The following is a 13,151-nucleotide window of genomic DNA, read 5'->3' as shown; positions in this document are numbered from 1 at the left end:
GAGACAGATTGAGAGGGATAGAGAGACAGATAGAGAGGGATAGACAGACAGATAGAGAGGATAGAGAGACAGATATAGAGGGCTAGAGAGACAGATAGAGAGGGATAGAGAGACAGATATAGAGAGATAGAGAGACAGATTGAGAGGGATAGAGAGACAGATAGAGAGGGATAGACAGACAGATAGAGAGGGATAGAGAGACAGATATAGAGGGCTAGAGAGACAGATAGAGACGGTGTGACTCACGTCCAGGCCAGGGTTTCAGGCTCTCCGTCATCTCCTTTGGGTCCCGGGTTCCCTTCCCGCCCTGAAGGTCTGAGGTCAGGGTCAGAGACAGTTGTCATGAAATCTATTGATGAATCAGACATTGGGGCGAACCAGACCAAATACAACTGGCAAATCGTCATGTCTCGGATAAAGAAGGACTGTATCTTAAATGGTCATTCTCTATATAGTCATGATATAGGCCTGGTCAAATGGCTCTATTCCCATACCCAGATGAATACATCTACTCTAAAACCCAGATGAACCAGATGAACATCCTCTAAAACCCAGATGAATACATCTTACTCTGAAACCCAGATGAACCTAGATGAATACATCTACTCTAAAACCCAGATAAACCCAGATGGAATACATCTACTCTAAAACCCAGATAAACCCAGATGAATACATCTACTCTAAAACCCAGATGAACCCAGATGAATACATCTCCTCTAAAACCCAGATGAACCCAGATGAATACATCTACTCTAAAACCCAGATGAACCCAGATGAATACATCTACTCTAAAAGTAATTCACAGTCTGGGAAACAGTTACAGTAACACTAGTCATCATGACTGATTTGAGGTTAAAACTCAAAAATTGAAATGTCATGGTGTTTAAGCCTGCCATGTTTTTCACATCTAAAGTGCTCAGTAAGCTCTTCTCAATTCATCTGGCACTGAGTTGAATAGGATCCATTCCTGGCATTACATCCTGGTACTGTGGTACTGTTAATGTTCTGTAGGACTACTGTTATACATCCTATACCAGGGTAGAGTAGTGTTTCCTGTGTGTGACCGTGGTGGTATGAGGACCAGATTGGGAATTTAGTCAGGACACCGGGGTTAACACCACCACTTATCTTATGATCAGTGACATGGGATCTTTAGTGACCACAGAGAGTCAGGCCACCCGTTTAACGTCCCATCCTGAAAGACAGCACCCTACACAGGACAATGTCCGCAGTCACTACCCTGGGATATTCCTATTTAAACCTACTGGCCCTCCAACACCACTTCCAGCAGCATCTGGTCTCCCATCCAGGGACCGACCAGGACCGACCCTGTTTAGTTTCAGAGGCAAGGCAGCATTGGGATGCAGGGTGGTATGCTACTTACAAAGTTCAGTGTCTTGGGACTGTGGATAGAGTCCTTGCCTCTGAACCAGAGAGACCCAGGTTGGAGTTCTGGCTAGGCTATCGACCTAACTCGCTACGGTACTATGATAGTGTGATATAGTGTGAGAGACTGCCTTGGGGCTGATTCTGAGGTGAAAGGTGAACTCACCGGCTCTCCAATGCCCCCTCGTGGGCCGGGGTAACCCTGAGAGAGGAGAGGGATGTGTGAGACACGGTAGACGGCAGACAGCACACACACGCACACACACACACACACACACACACACACACACACACACACACACACACACACAAATATCGCGCACAAGACGCACGCACGCATACGCACGCACGCACGCACACGCACACACACACACACGCACGCACGCACGTACACGCACACACACACACACACACACACACACACACACACACACACACACACACACACACACACACACACACACACACACACACACACACACACACAAACACCACAATGAACCCAAACAACAATACCAGACGTAACACAACTGTACCTGGAAACCATGGCAACCTTCAGTTCCATTTCCTGGTGCCCCATCTTCTCCCTGAAACAGAAGAAACAGAACACTTCAGCCATCCCTCTATCTTATTTTCTTTCCTCCCCCCAAATGTTTCTCTTCGCCCTCCTCACCCTATTTCCGATCTGGCCTCTGTCTCCAGGAGCTCCTTTGATTCCCTCTTGGTCCTTTGGGGCCCTGGGAAATGGAGTTTAGATAAGCTTAAGAGATGGGAAAATGTAGTTTAGATAATAAGAAAGAGATGGGAAATGTATTTTAGATAAGAGAGAGGTGGGAAATGTAGTTTAGATAAGAAAGAGTTGGGAAAGGTAGTTTAGATAAGAGAGAGAAGGGAAATGTAGTTTAGACAGATAGGAAATCAGAGCGGGGAACATGAGAAATGAAGTTCAGATGTTAACGGAGGAAGACTTCCTGACCACTTGACCTTGACATAATTTAGCCAGAAACCTTTATCAATATCGTGGTATCCACCTGGTGCACGCACACTGGTTGGAAAATAAGATGACAAACCTGAAAGACCCCAGCTTAGTGATGCCCGAGCTCTGAAGCAAGCTGCCAGAAAATTGAACGGAATGGCGCTACACCAAACTGGAAGTCTTCCGACTAGCTTGAAAGACAGTACCGTGCAGTATCGAAGAGCCCTCCTGCTGCTACACTAAACTGGAAGTCTTCCACTAGCTTGAAGGACGGTACTGCAGCATCGAAGAGCACTTACTGCTGCTACACCAAACTGGAAGTCTTCCGACTAGCTTGGAAGGACGGTACCGTGCAGTATCGAAGAGCCCTTACTGTTGCTCAATCATCCATTTCCAACTTAATTGAGGAAAAATAAGAACAATCCGAAATTCTTTTGATACTGTTTGAAAAACTAACTAAAAGCAGCATTCCCAAGAGAGGATGGTTTCACCAGCAGTGATAAATTCATGAACTTCTTTGAGGAAAAGATATACAATGATTATTAGAAAGCAAAATTATGGATTCCTTAAATCTGCGTATTCTTCACGCTCAGTTGTCCTGAGCCTGCACAACTCACCAGGACTAGACTAAGGAGAGTTAATGTAAGTGTTTTAGTACTATATCTCTTGGACACAATGATGAAAATAATCATGGCCTCTAAACCTTCAAGCTGCAAACTGACCTCATTCCAACTAAACTACTGAAAGAGCTGCTTCCTGTGCTTGTTCCTCCTATGTTGAACATAATAAACGGCTCTCTATCCACTGGATGTGTACCAAACTCACTAAAAGTGGCAGTAATAAAGCCTCTCTTGAAAAAGCCAAACCTTGACCCAGAAAATATAAAAACTATCGGCTTATATCAAATCTCCCATTCTTCTCAATTTTTTAGAAAAGGCTGTTTGCGCAGCAACTCACTGCCTTCCTGAAGACAAACAATGTATACGAAATGCTTCAGTCTGGTTTTAGACCCCATCATAGCACTGAGACGGCACTTGTGAAGGTGGTAAATGACCTTTAATGGCATCGGACCGAGGCTCTGCATCTGTCCTCGTGCTCTAGACCTTAGTGCTGCTTTTGATACCATCGATCACCACATTCTTTTGGAGAGATTGGAAACCCAAATTGGTCTACACGGACATGTTCTGGCCTGGTTTAGATCTTATCTGTCGGAAAGATATCAGTTTGTCTCTGTGAATGGTTTGTCCTCTGACAAATCAACTGTAAATTTCGGTGTTCCTCAACGTTCCGTTTTAGGACCAATATTGTTTTCACTACATATTTTACCTCTTGGGGATGTCATTTGAAAACATAATGTTAACTTTCACTGCTATGCGGATGACACACAGCTGTACATTTCAATGAAACATGGTGAAGCCCCAAAATTGCCCTCGCTAGAAGCATGTGTTTCAGACATAAGGAAGTGGACGGCTGCAAACGGCTCTACTTTTAAACTCGGACAAAACAGAGATGCTTGTTCTAGGTCCCAAGAAACAAAGAGATCTTCTGTTGAATCTGACAATTAATCTTAATGGTTGTACAGTCGTCTCAAATAAAACTGTGAAGGACCTCGGCGTTACTCTGGACCCTGATCTCTCTTTTGAAGAACATATCAAGACTGTTTCAAGGACAGCTTTTTTCCATCTATTTAACATTGCAAAAATCTGAAACTTTCTGTCCAAAAATGATGCAGAAAAATGAATCCATGCTTTTGTTACTTCTAGGTTAGACTACTGCAATGCTCTACTTTCCGGCTACCCGGATAAAGCACTAAATAAACTTCAGTTAGTGCTGAATACGGCTGCTAGAATCCTGACTAGAACCCCAAAAAATGTGATCATATTACTCCAGTGCTAGCCTCCCTACACTGGCTTCCTGTCAAGGCAAGGGCTCATTTCAAGGTTTTACTGCTAACCTATAAAGCATTACATGGGCTTGGTCCTACCTATCTCTCTGATTTGGTCCTGCCGTACATACCTACACGTACGCTACGGTCACAAGACGCAGGCCTCCTAATTGTCACTAGAATTTCTAAGCAAACAACTGGAGGCAGGGATTTCTCCTATAGAGCTCCATTTTTATGGAACGGTCTGCCTACCCATGTGAGAGACGCAAACTCGGTCTCAACCTTTAAGTCTTTACTGAAGACTCATCTCTTCAGTGGGTCAAATTATTGAGTGCAGTCTGGCCCAGGAGTGTGAAGGTGAACGGAAAGGCTCTGGAGCAACGAACTGCCCTTGCTCTCTCTGCCTGGCCGGTTCCCCTCTTTCCACTGGGATTCTCTGCCTCTAACCCTATTACAGGGGCTGAGTCACTGCTTACTAGTGCTCTTTCATGCAGTCCCTAGGAGGGGTGTGTCACTTGAGTGGGTTGAGTGACTGATGTGATCTTCCTGTCTGGGTTGGCGCTCCCCCCTTGGGTTGTGCCGTGGCGGAGATCTTTGTGGGCTATACTCGGCCTTGTCTCAGGATGGTAAGTTGGTGGTTGAAGATATCCCATCCCTCTAGTAGTGTGGGGGCTGTGCTTTGGCAAAGTGGGTGGGGTTATATCCTTCCTGTTTGGCCCTGTCCGGGGGTATCATCCGGTGGGGCCACAGTGTCTCCTGACCCCTCCTGTCTCAGCCTCCAGTATTTATGCTGCAGTAGTTTATGTGTCAGGGGGCTAGGGTCAGTTTATTATATCTGGAGTACTTCTCCTGTCCTATCCGGTGTCCTGTGTGATTTTAAGTATGCTCTCTTTAATTCTCTCTTTTTCTCTCTTTCTTTCTCTCTCTCGGAGGACCTGAGCCCTAGGACCATGCCTCAGGACTACCTGGCATGATGACTCCTTGCTGTCCCCAGTCCACCTGGCCGTGCTGCTGCTCCAGTTTCAACTGTTCTGCCTGTGATTATTATTATTTGACCATGCTGGTCATTTATGAACATTTGAACATCTTGGCCATGTTCTGTTATAATCTCCACCCGGCACAGCCAGAAGAGGACTGGCCACCCCACATAGCCTGGTTCCTCTCTGGGTTTCTTCCTAGGTTTTCGCCTTTCTAGGGAGTTTTTCCTAGCCACCGTGCTTCAACACCTGCATTGCTTGCTGTTTGGGGTTTTAGGCTGGGTTTCTGTACAGCACTTTGAGATATCAGCTGATGTAAGAAGGGCTCTATAAATACATTTGATTTGATTTGATTTGATTCATGTGTGATGAGACTCCCAGCTTAGTGATGCAGGTGTGATGAGACTCCCAGCTTAGTGATGCAGGTGTGATAAGACTCCCAGCTTAGTGATGCAGGTGTGATGAGACTCCCAGCTTAGTGATAAATGTGTGATGAGACTCCCAGCTTAGTGATAAATGTGTGATAAGACTCCCAGCTTAGTGATAAATGTGTGATAAGACTCCCAGCTTAGTGATAAATGTGTGATAAGACTCCCAGCTTAGTGATGCAGGTGTGATAAGACTCCCAGTTTAGTGATAAATGTGTGATGAGACTCCCAGCTTAGTGATAAATGTGTGTGAGACAAATACATGTGTTAACTAGATGACGGAATGGATAAAGAAATTGATTGATTAGTTTCCCAACCTCTGGTCCGGGGGCGCCCTCATCTCCTCTATATCCTGCAGACCCCGCCCTGCCGATGTCACCCTGAAACACACACAGCAAAACTGTTAGACTTACAACACACACACATAGCTCAGCCCTAAGACACAGTCGTAAAGTTTGTAATTATAACACCATTTAATTATGTAACAGCGTAGGAAGCAGAAACAGTGTAGACAGGAAGTAGGAAGTAGAAACAGTGTAGACAGGAAGTAGGAAGTAGAAACAGTGTAGACAGGAAGTAGGAAGTAGAAACAGTGTAGACAGGAAGTAGGAAGCAGAAACAGTGTAGACAGGAAGTAGGAAGCAGAAACAGTGTAGACAGGAAGTAGGAAGCAGAAACAGTGTAGACCGGAAGTAGAATGCAGAAACAGTGTAGACAGGAAGTAGGAAGCAGAAACAGTGTAGACAGGAAGTATGAAGCAGTGGGCGCGTTCGAGCGGATCACTTTTGTCAAGTCGTTCGCTATCGTTGGCCACAGCCTTTCAAAGTGTTGCATTATGGAGATAAAAATGGTCAGAGTAAAGCATACGGTGCATTCAGAATGAATTCACACCCCTTGACTTAATCCACATGTTGTTGTGTTACGGCATGAATTTAACATTTAGATTTTTGGATCACTGGCCTACACATCAAATCACATTGTATTTTGTCACATGCACCAAATACAACAGGTGTAGACCTCACAGTGAAATGCTGACTGAAAAGCCCTTAACCAACAGGTGTAGACCTCATAGTGAAATGCTTACTGACAAGCCCTTAACCAACAGGTGTAGACCTCACAGTGAAATGCTTACTGACAAGCCCTTAACCAACAGGTGTAGACCTCACAGTGAAATGCTTACTGACAAGCCCTTAACCAACAGGTGTAGACCTCACAGTGAAATGCTGACTGACAAGCCCTTAACCAACAGGTGTAGACCTCACAGTGAAATGCTGACTGACAAGCCCTTAACCAGCAGGTGTAGACCTCACAGTGAAATGCTTACTGACAAGCCCTTAACCAACAGGTGTAGACCTCACAGTGAAATGCTTACTGACAAGCCCTTAACCAACAGGTGTAGACCTCACTGTGAAATGCTGACTGACCAGCCCTTAACCAACAGGTGTAGACCTCACAGTGAAATGCTGACTGACAAGCCCTTAACCAACAGGTGTAGACCTCACAGTGAAATGCTGACTGACAAGCGCTTAACCAACAGGTGTAGACCTCACAGTGAAATGCTTACTGACAAGCCCTTAACCAACAGGTGTAGACCTCACAGTGAAATGCTGACTGACAAGCCCTTAACCAACAGGTGTAGACCTCACAGTGAAATGCTGACTGACAAGCCCTTAACCAACAGGTGTAGACCTCACAGTGAAATGCTGACTGACAAGCCCTTAACCAACAGGTGTAGACCTCACAGTGAAATGCTGACTGACAAGCCCTTAACCAACAGGTGTAGACCTCACAGTGAAATGCTGACTGACAAGCCCTTAACCAACAGGTGTAGACCTCACAGTGAAATGCTGACTGACAAGCCCTTAACCAACAGGTGTAGACCTCACAGTGAAATGCTGACTGACAAGCCCTTAACCAACAGGTGTAGACCTCACAGTGAAATGCTGACTGACAAGCCCTTAACCAACAGGTGTAGACCTCACAGTGAAATGCTGACTGACAAGCCCTTAACCAACAGGTGTAGACCTCACAGTGAAATGCTGACTGACAAGCCCTTAACCAACAGGTGTAGACCTCACAGTGAAATGCTGACTGACAAGCCCTTAACCAACAGGTGTAGACCTCACAGTGAAATGCTTACTGACAAGCCCTTAACCAACCGGTGTAGACCTCACTGTGAAATGCTGACTGACAAGCCCTTAACCAACCGGTGTAGACCTCACAGTGAAATGCTGACTGACAAGCCCTTAACCAACAGGTGTAGACCTCACAGTGAAATGCTGACTGACAAGCCCTTAACCAACCGGTGTAGACCTCACAGTGAAATGCTGACTGACAAGCCCTTAACCAACAGGTGTAGACCTCACAGTGAAATGCTTACTGACAAGCCCTTAACCAACAGGTGCAGACCTCACAGTGAAATGCTGACTGACAAGCCCTTAACCAACAGGTGCAGTTAAGGAAAATCAGTGTTAAGAAAGTATTTACTAAATAAACTGAAGTAAAAAATGAAGAAAGAAAAAAGAAAATAAATATAAATAATAAAATATAAAAATAAATAATTGAAGAGCAAAAATCAGATAACAGTATCGAGGCTATATACAGGTGGTACAGAGTCAATGTGCGGGGCATCCGGTTAGTCGAGGTAGTTGAGGTAGTATGTAGATGTAGGTAGAAGTAAAGTGATCTATGCATAGATAATAACAGAGAGTAGCAGCAGTGTAAAGAGGGAGGGGCAATGCAAATTGTCTGGGTGGCCATTTAGCTGTTCAGCAGTTTTATGGCTTGGGGGTAGAAGCTGTTGCTGCTTGCCGTGCAGTAGCAGAGAGAACAGTCTATGACTTCGGTGACTGGAGTCTTTGACAATTTTCTGGGCCTTCCTCTGACACCGCCTGGTATAGAGGTCCTGGATGGCAGCAAGCTTGGCCCCAGATGTACTGGGTCGTACACAATACCCTCTGTAGTGCCTTGTGGTTGGCTGAATAGTTTCCATACCAGGCATTGATGAAACCAGTCAGGATGCTCTCGATGGTTCAGCTGTAGAACTGTTTGAGGATCTGAGGACCCATGCCAAATCTTTTCAATCTGTTGAGGGGGAACAGGCATTATCGTGTTCTCTTCACAACTGTCTTGGTGTGTTTGGACCATGATAGTTCATTGGTGATGTGGATATCAAGGAACTTGAAGCTCTCAACCTGCTCCACTACAGCCCGTTGATGAGAATGGGGACGTACTCGGTGCTCCCTTTTTCCTGTAGTCCACGATCATCTGTTTTGTCTTGATCACATTGAGGGAGAGGAGAGGTTGTTGTCCTGGCACACACAGCCAGGTCTCTGACCTCCTCCCTATATGTCTCATCGTTGTCAGTGATCGCTGAAGTTGGAGACTTTTATCTCCTCACCAACTTCAAACATCAGCTATCCGAGCAGCTAACCGATCGCTGCAGCTGTACATAGTCTATTGGTAAATAGCCCACCCATTTTCACCTACCTCATTCCCATACTGTTTTTATACTGTTTTTAATTTATTTACTTTTCTGCTCTTTTGCACACCAATATCTCTACCTGTACATGACCATCTGATCATTTATCACTCCAGTGTTAATCTGCAAAATTGTATTATACGCCTACCTCCTCATGCCTTTTGCACACATTGTATATAGACTGCCCATTTTTTTCTACTGTGTTATTGACTTGTTAATTGTTTACTCCATGTGTAACTCTGTGTTGTCTGTTCACACTGCTATGCTTTATCTTGGCCAGGTCGCAGTTGCAAATGAGAACTTGTTCTCAACTAGCCTACCTGGTTAAATAAAGGTGGAAAAAAAAAAAAAAAATCAGGCCTACCACTTTTGTGTCGTTGGCAAACTTAATGATGGTGTTGCTGTCTTGGCCATGCAGTCGTGGGTGAACAGGAAGTACAGGAGGGGACTGAGCACCACCCATGAGCGGCCCCTGTGTTGAGGATCAGTGTGGCAGATGTGTTGTTGCCTACCCTCACCACTTGGGGGTTGCCCGTCAGGGTGTCCATGATCCAGTTGCAGAGGGAGGTGTTTTGTCCCAGGGTCCTTAGCTTAGTGATGAGCTTTGAGGGCACTATGATGTTGAACGCTGAGCTGTAGTCAATGAATAGCATTCTTACGTAGGTGTTCCGTTTGTCCAGGTGGGAAAGGGCAGTGTGGAGTGCAATAGAGACTGCATCATCTGTGGATCTGTTGGGGTGGTATGTGAATTGGAGTGGGTGTTTATGTGAGACATGACCAGCCTTTCAAAGCACTTCATGGCTACAGATGTGAGTGCTACGGGTCGGTATTCATATAGGCAGGTTACCTTGGTGTTCATGGGCACATGAAACATGTTGGTATTACAGACTTGGTCAAGGACAGGTTGAAAATGTCAGTGAAGACACTTGCCAGTTGGTCAGCGCATGCTCGGAGTACATCTGTCTGGCCCTGCGGCCTTGTGAATGTTGACCTGTTTAAAGGTCTTACTCACTGCGGCTATGGAGAGCGTGATCACAGTCATCCAGAACAGCTGGTGCTCTCATGCATGTTTCAGTGTTGATTGCCTGGAGGCGAGCATAGAAGTCATGTAGCTCGTCTAGTAGGCTCGTGTCATTGTCTTTGTAGTCTGTAATAGTTTGCGAGCCCTGCCACATCCGACGAGCGTTGTAGCCGGTGTATCTGATAATCTATCATTTGTTTTCGATCTTAGTCCTGTATTGACACTTTCCTTGTTTGATGGAAGTTCAAGATTCTTGCAGCTGCAGCTCATTCAAGGGTTTTTCTTTATTTTTTTACTATTTTCTACACTGTAGAATAATAGTGAAGACATCAAAACTATGAAATAACACATATGGAATCATGTAGTAAGCAAGAAAGTGTTTTATATTTTAGATTCTTCAACGTAGCCACCCTTCGTCTTGATGACAGCTTTGCACACTCTTGGCATTCTCTCAACCAGCTTCACCTGGAATGCTTTTCCAATACTCTTGAAGGAGTTCCCTCATATGCTGAGCACTTGTTGGCTGCTTTTCCTTCACTCTGCTGTCCAGCTCATCCCAAACCATCTCAATTAGGTTGAGGTCAGGTGATTGTGGAGGCCAGGTCATCTGATGCAGCACTCCTTCACTCTCCTTCTAGATCAAATAGCGCTTACACAGCCTGGAGGTGTGTTGGGTCAATGTCCTGTTGAAAAACAAATGATACTCCCACTAAGCACAAACCAGATGGGATGGTGTGTCGCTGCAGAGTGCTGTGGTAGCCAAGCTGGTTAAGTGTGCCTTGAATTCTAAAGAAATCACTGAGAGTGTCACCAACAAAGCACCCCCACACCATCACACCTCCTCCTCCATGCTTCACGGTCCAAATGTTCGTTTTGGTTCCAACCGCCATGGTTCCAACCGCCAACCTCCATTTCTTTGTGGGACGCAGAGTAGGATCTCTGGAAGCAACGTCAACATAAGAACTGTTGGTCGGGGGAAGCCTTACACACGCCTAAGATCACCATGCGCAACCCCAAGAGTAAGCTGGAGTGGTGTAAAGCTCGCTGCCATCGGACTCTGGAGCAGTGGAAACACGATCTCTGGAGTGATGAATCACGCTTCACTGTCTGGCAGTCCAAAGGATGAATCTGGGTTTGGCAAATGCCAGGAGAACACTACCAGCCCTAATGCATAGTGCAAACTGGGGCTGTTTTCATGGCCCTTAGTTCCAGTGAAGGAAATCTTAACACTACAACATACAATGAAATTCTAGATGATTCTGTACTTCCAACTTTGTGGCAACAGTTTGGGAAGGCACTTTCCTGTTTCAACAATGCCCCCATGGAAAAGCGAGGTCCATACAGAAATGGTTTGTCAAGATCGGTATGGAAGAACTTGACTGGCCTGCACAGAACCTTGACCTCAACCCCATCACCTTTGTGATGCATTGGAATGCCGACTGCGAGCCAGGCCTAATCTCCCAACATCAGTCCCGACCTCACTAATGCTCTTGTGACTGAATGGAAGCAAGTCCCCTAGCAATGTTCCAACATCTAGTGGAAAGCCTTCCCAGAAGAGTGGAGGATGTTATAGCAGCAATGTTCCATCATCTAGTGTAAAGCCTTCCCAGAAGAGTGGGGCTGTTAGCAGCAAAGGGGGACCAACTCCATATTAATACCCATGATTTTGGAATGAGATGTTGTTCGAGCAGGTGTCCACATACTTATGGTCATGTCACGTACAAACTCTCCAACCCCAAAAGGACTGAGGTGTTGATGTTATACTAAACTAAATTATAAAATATACATACCACAAAATACAATTGGCTATTCTTAAACTCTTCAAGATTATGCTCAGCTCTGGCATCTTCCCCAATATTTGGAACTAAGGTCTGGCCACCCCAATCCACAAAAGTAAGGACAAATTTGATCACAATAATTACTCAGGAATGTGCGTCAACAGCAACCTTAGACAAATCCTCTGCAGTATCATCAACAGCAGACTCCAACATTTCCTCAGTGAAAACAATGTCCTGAGCAAATCTTACCAAAATACCGTACGACAGACCACGTAATATACACCCTGCACACCCTTACTGACAAACAAACCAAAACAGACAAAGCCTTCTCATGCTTTGTTGATTTCTACGAGGTCTTCTATACAATATGGAAGGAATGTGATGTACAAAAACAAAAAAGCAACGTACACAAACAACAAATATGCAAATAGACACCCACATGTCTTTCCTGAGGTCTGGGGGGTGAAACAAGGATGCAGCTTGAGGCCCACCCTCTTCAAAATACAGAGCAGCTTGAGGCCCACCCTCTTCAACATAGAGAGCAGCTTGAGGCCCACCCCCTTCAACATAGAGAGCAGCTTGAGGCCCACCCTCTTCAACATAGAGAGCAGCTTGAGGCCCACCCTCTTCAACGTACAGAGCAGCTTGAGGCCCACCCCTTCAACATAGAGAGCAGCTTGAGGCCCACCCTCTTCAACATAGAGAGCAGCTTGAGGCCCACCCTCTTCAACATAGAGAGCAGCTTGAGGCCAACCCTCTTCAACATACAGAGCAGCTTGAGGCCCACCCACTTCAACATAGAGAGCAGCTTGAGGCCCACCCTCTTCAACATACAGAGCAGTTTGAGACCCACCCTCTTCAACATAGAGAGCAGCTTGAGGCCCACCCTCTTCAACATAGAGAGCAGCTTGAGGCCCACCCCCTTCAACATAGAGAGCAGCTTGAGGCCCACCCTCTTCAACATAGAGAGCAGCTTGAGGCCCACCCTCTTCAACATAGAGAGCAGCTGAGGCCCACCCTCTTCAACATAGAGAGCAGCTTGAGGCCCACCCTCTTCAACATAGAGAGCAGCTTGAGGCCCACCCTTCAACATAGAGAGCAGCTTGAGGCCCACCCTCTTCAACATAGAGAGCAGCTTGAGGCCCACCCTCTTCAACATAGAGAGCAGCTTGAGACCCACCCTCTTCAACATAGAGAGCAGCTTGAGGCCCACCCTCCT

At 45.7% G+C, this 13,151-nt stretch overlaps 1 long non-coding RNA gene across 1 annotated transcript; it reads right to left on the bottom strand.

Moving 5' to 3' along the window:
* Positions 1–277: 277 nt before the first annotated feature.
* On the bottom strand, positions 278–6,036 carry LOC135566577 (uncharacterized). The gene is made up of 5 exons (XR_010462128.1): positions 5,970–6,036; positions 2,060–2,123; positions 1,923–1,973; positions 1,553–1,588; positions 278–307 (listed from the first exon to the last, which is right to left on the bottom strand). It is a non-coding gene; the product is annotated as an uncharacterized LOC135566577 (long non-coding RNA).
* Positions 6,037–13,151: the final 7,115 nt, after the last annotated feature.

The sequence above is a fragment of the Oncorhynchus nerka genome, unplaced genomic scaffold (assembly GCF_034236695.1).
Source record: "Oncorhynchus nerka isolate Pitt River unplaced genomic scaffold, Oner_Uvic_2.0 unplaced_scaffold_4152, whole genome shotgun sequence".
NCBI classification, from domain to species: domain Eukaryota; kingdom Metazoa; phylum Chordata; class Actinopteri; order Salmoniformes; family Salmonidae; genus Oncorhynchus; species Oncorhynchus nerka.
This window is presented reverse-complemented; position numbering and strand designations above follow the sequence as displayed.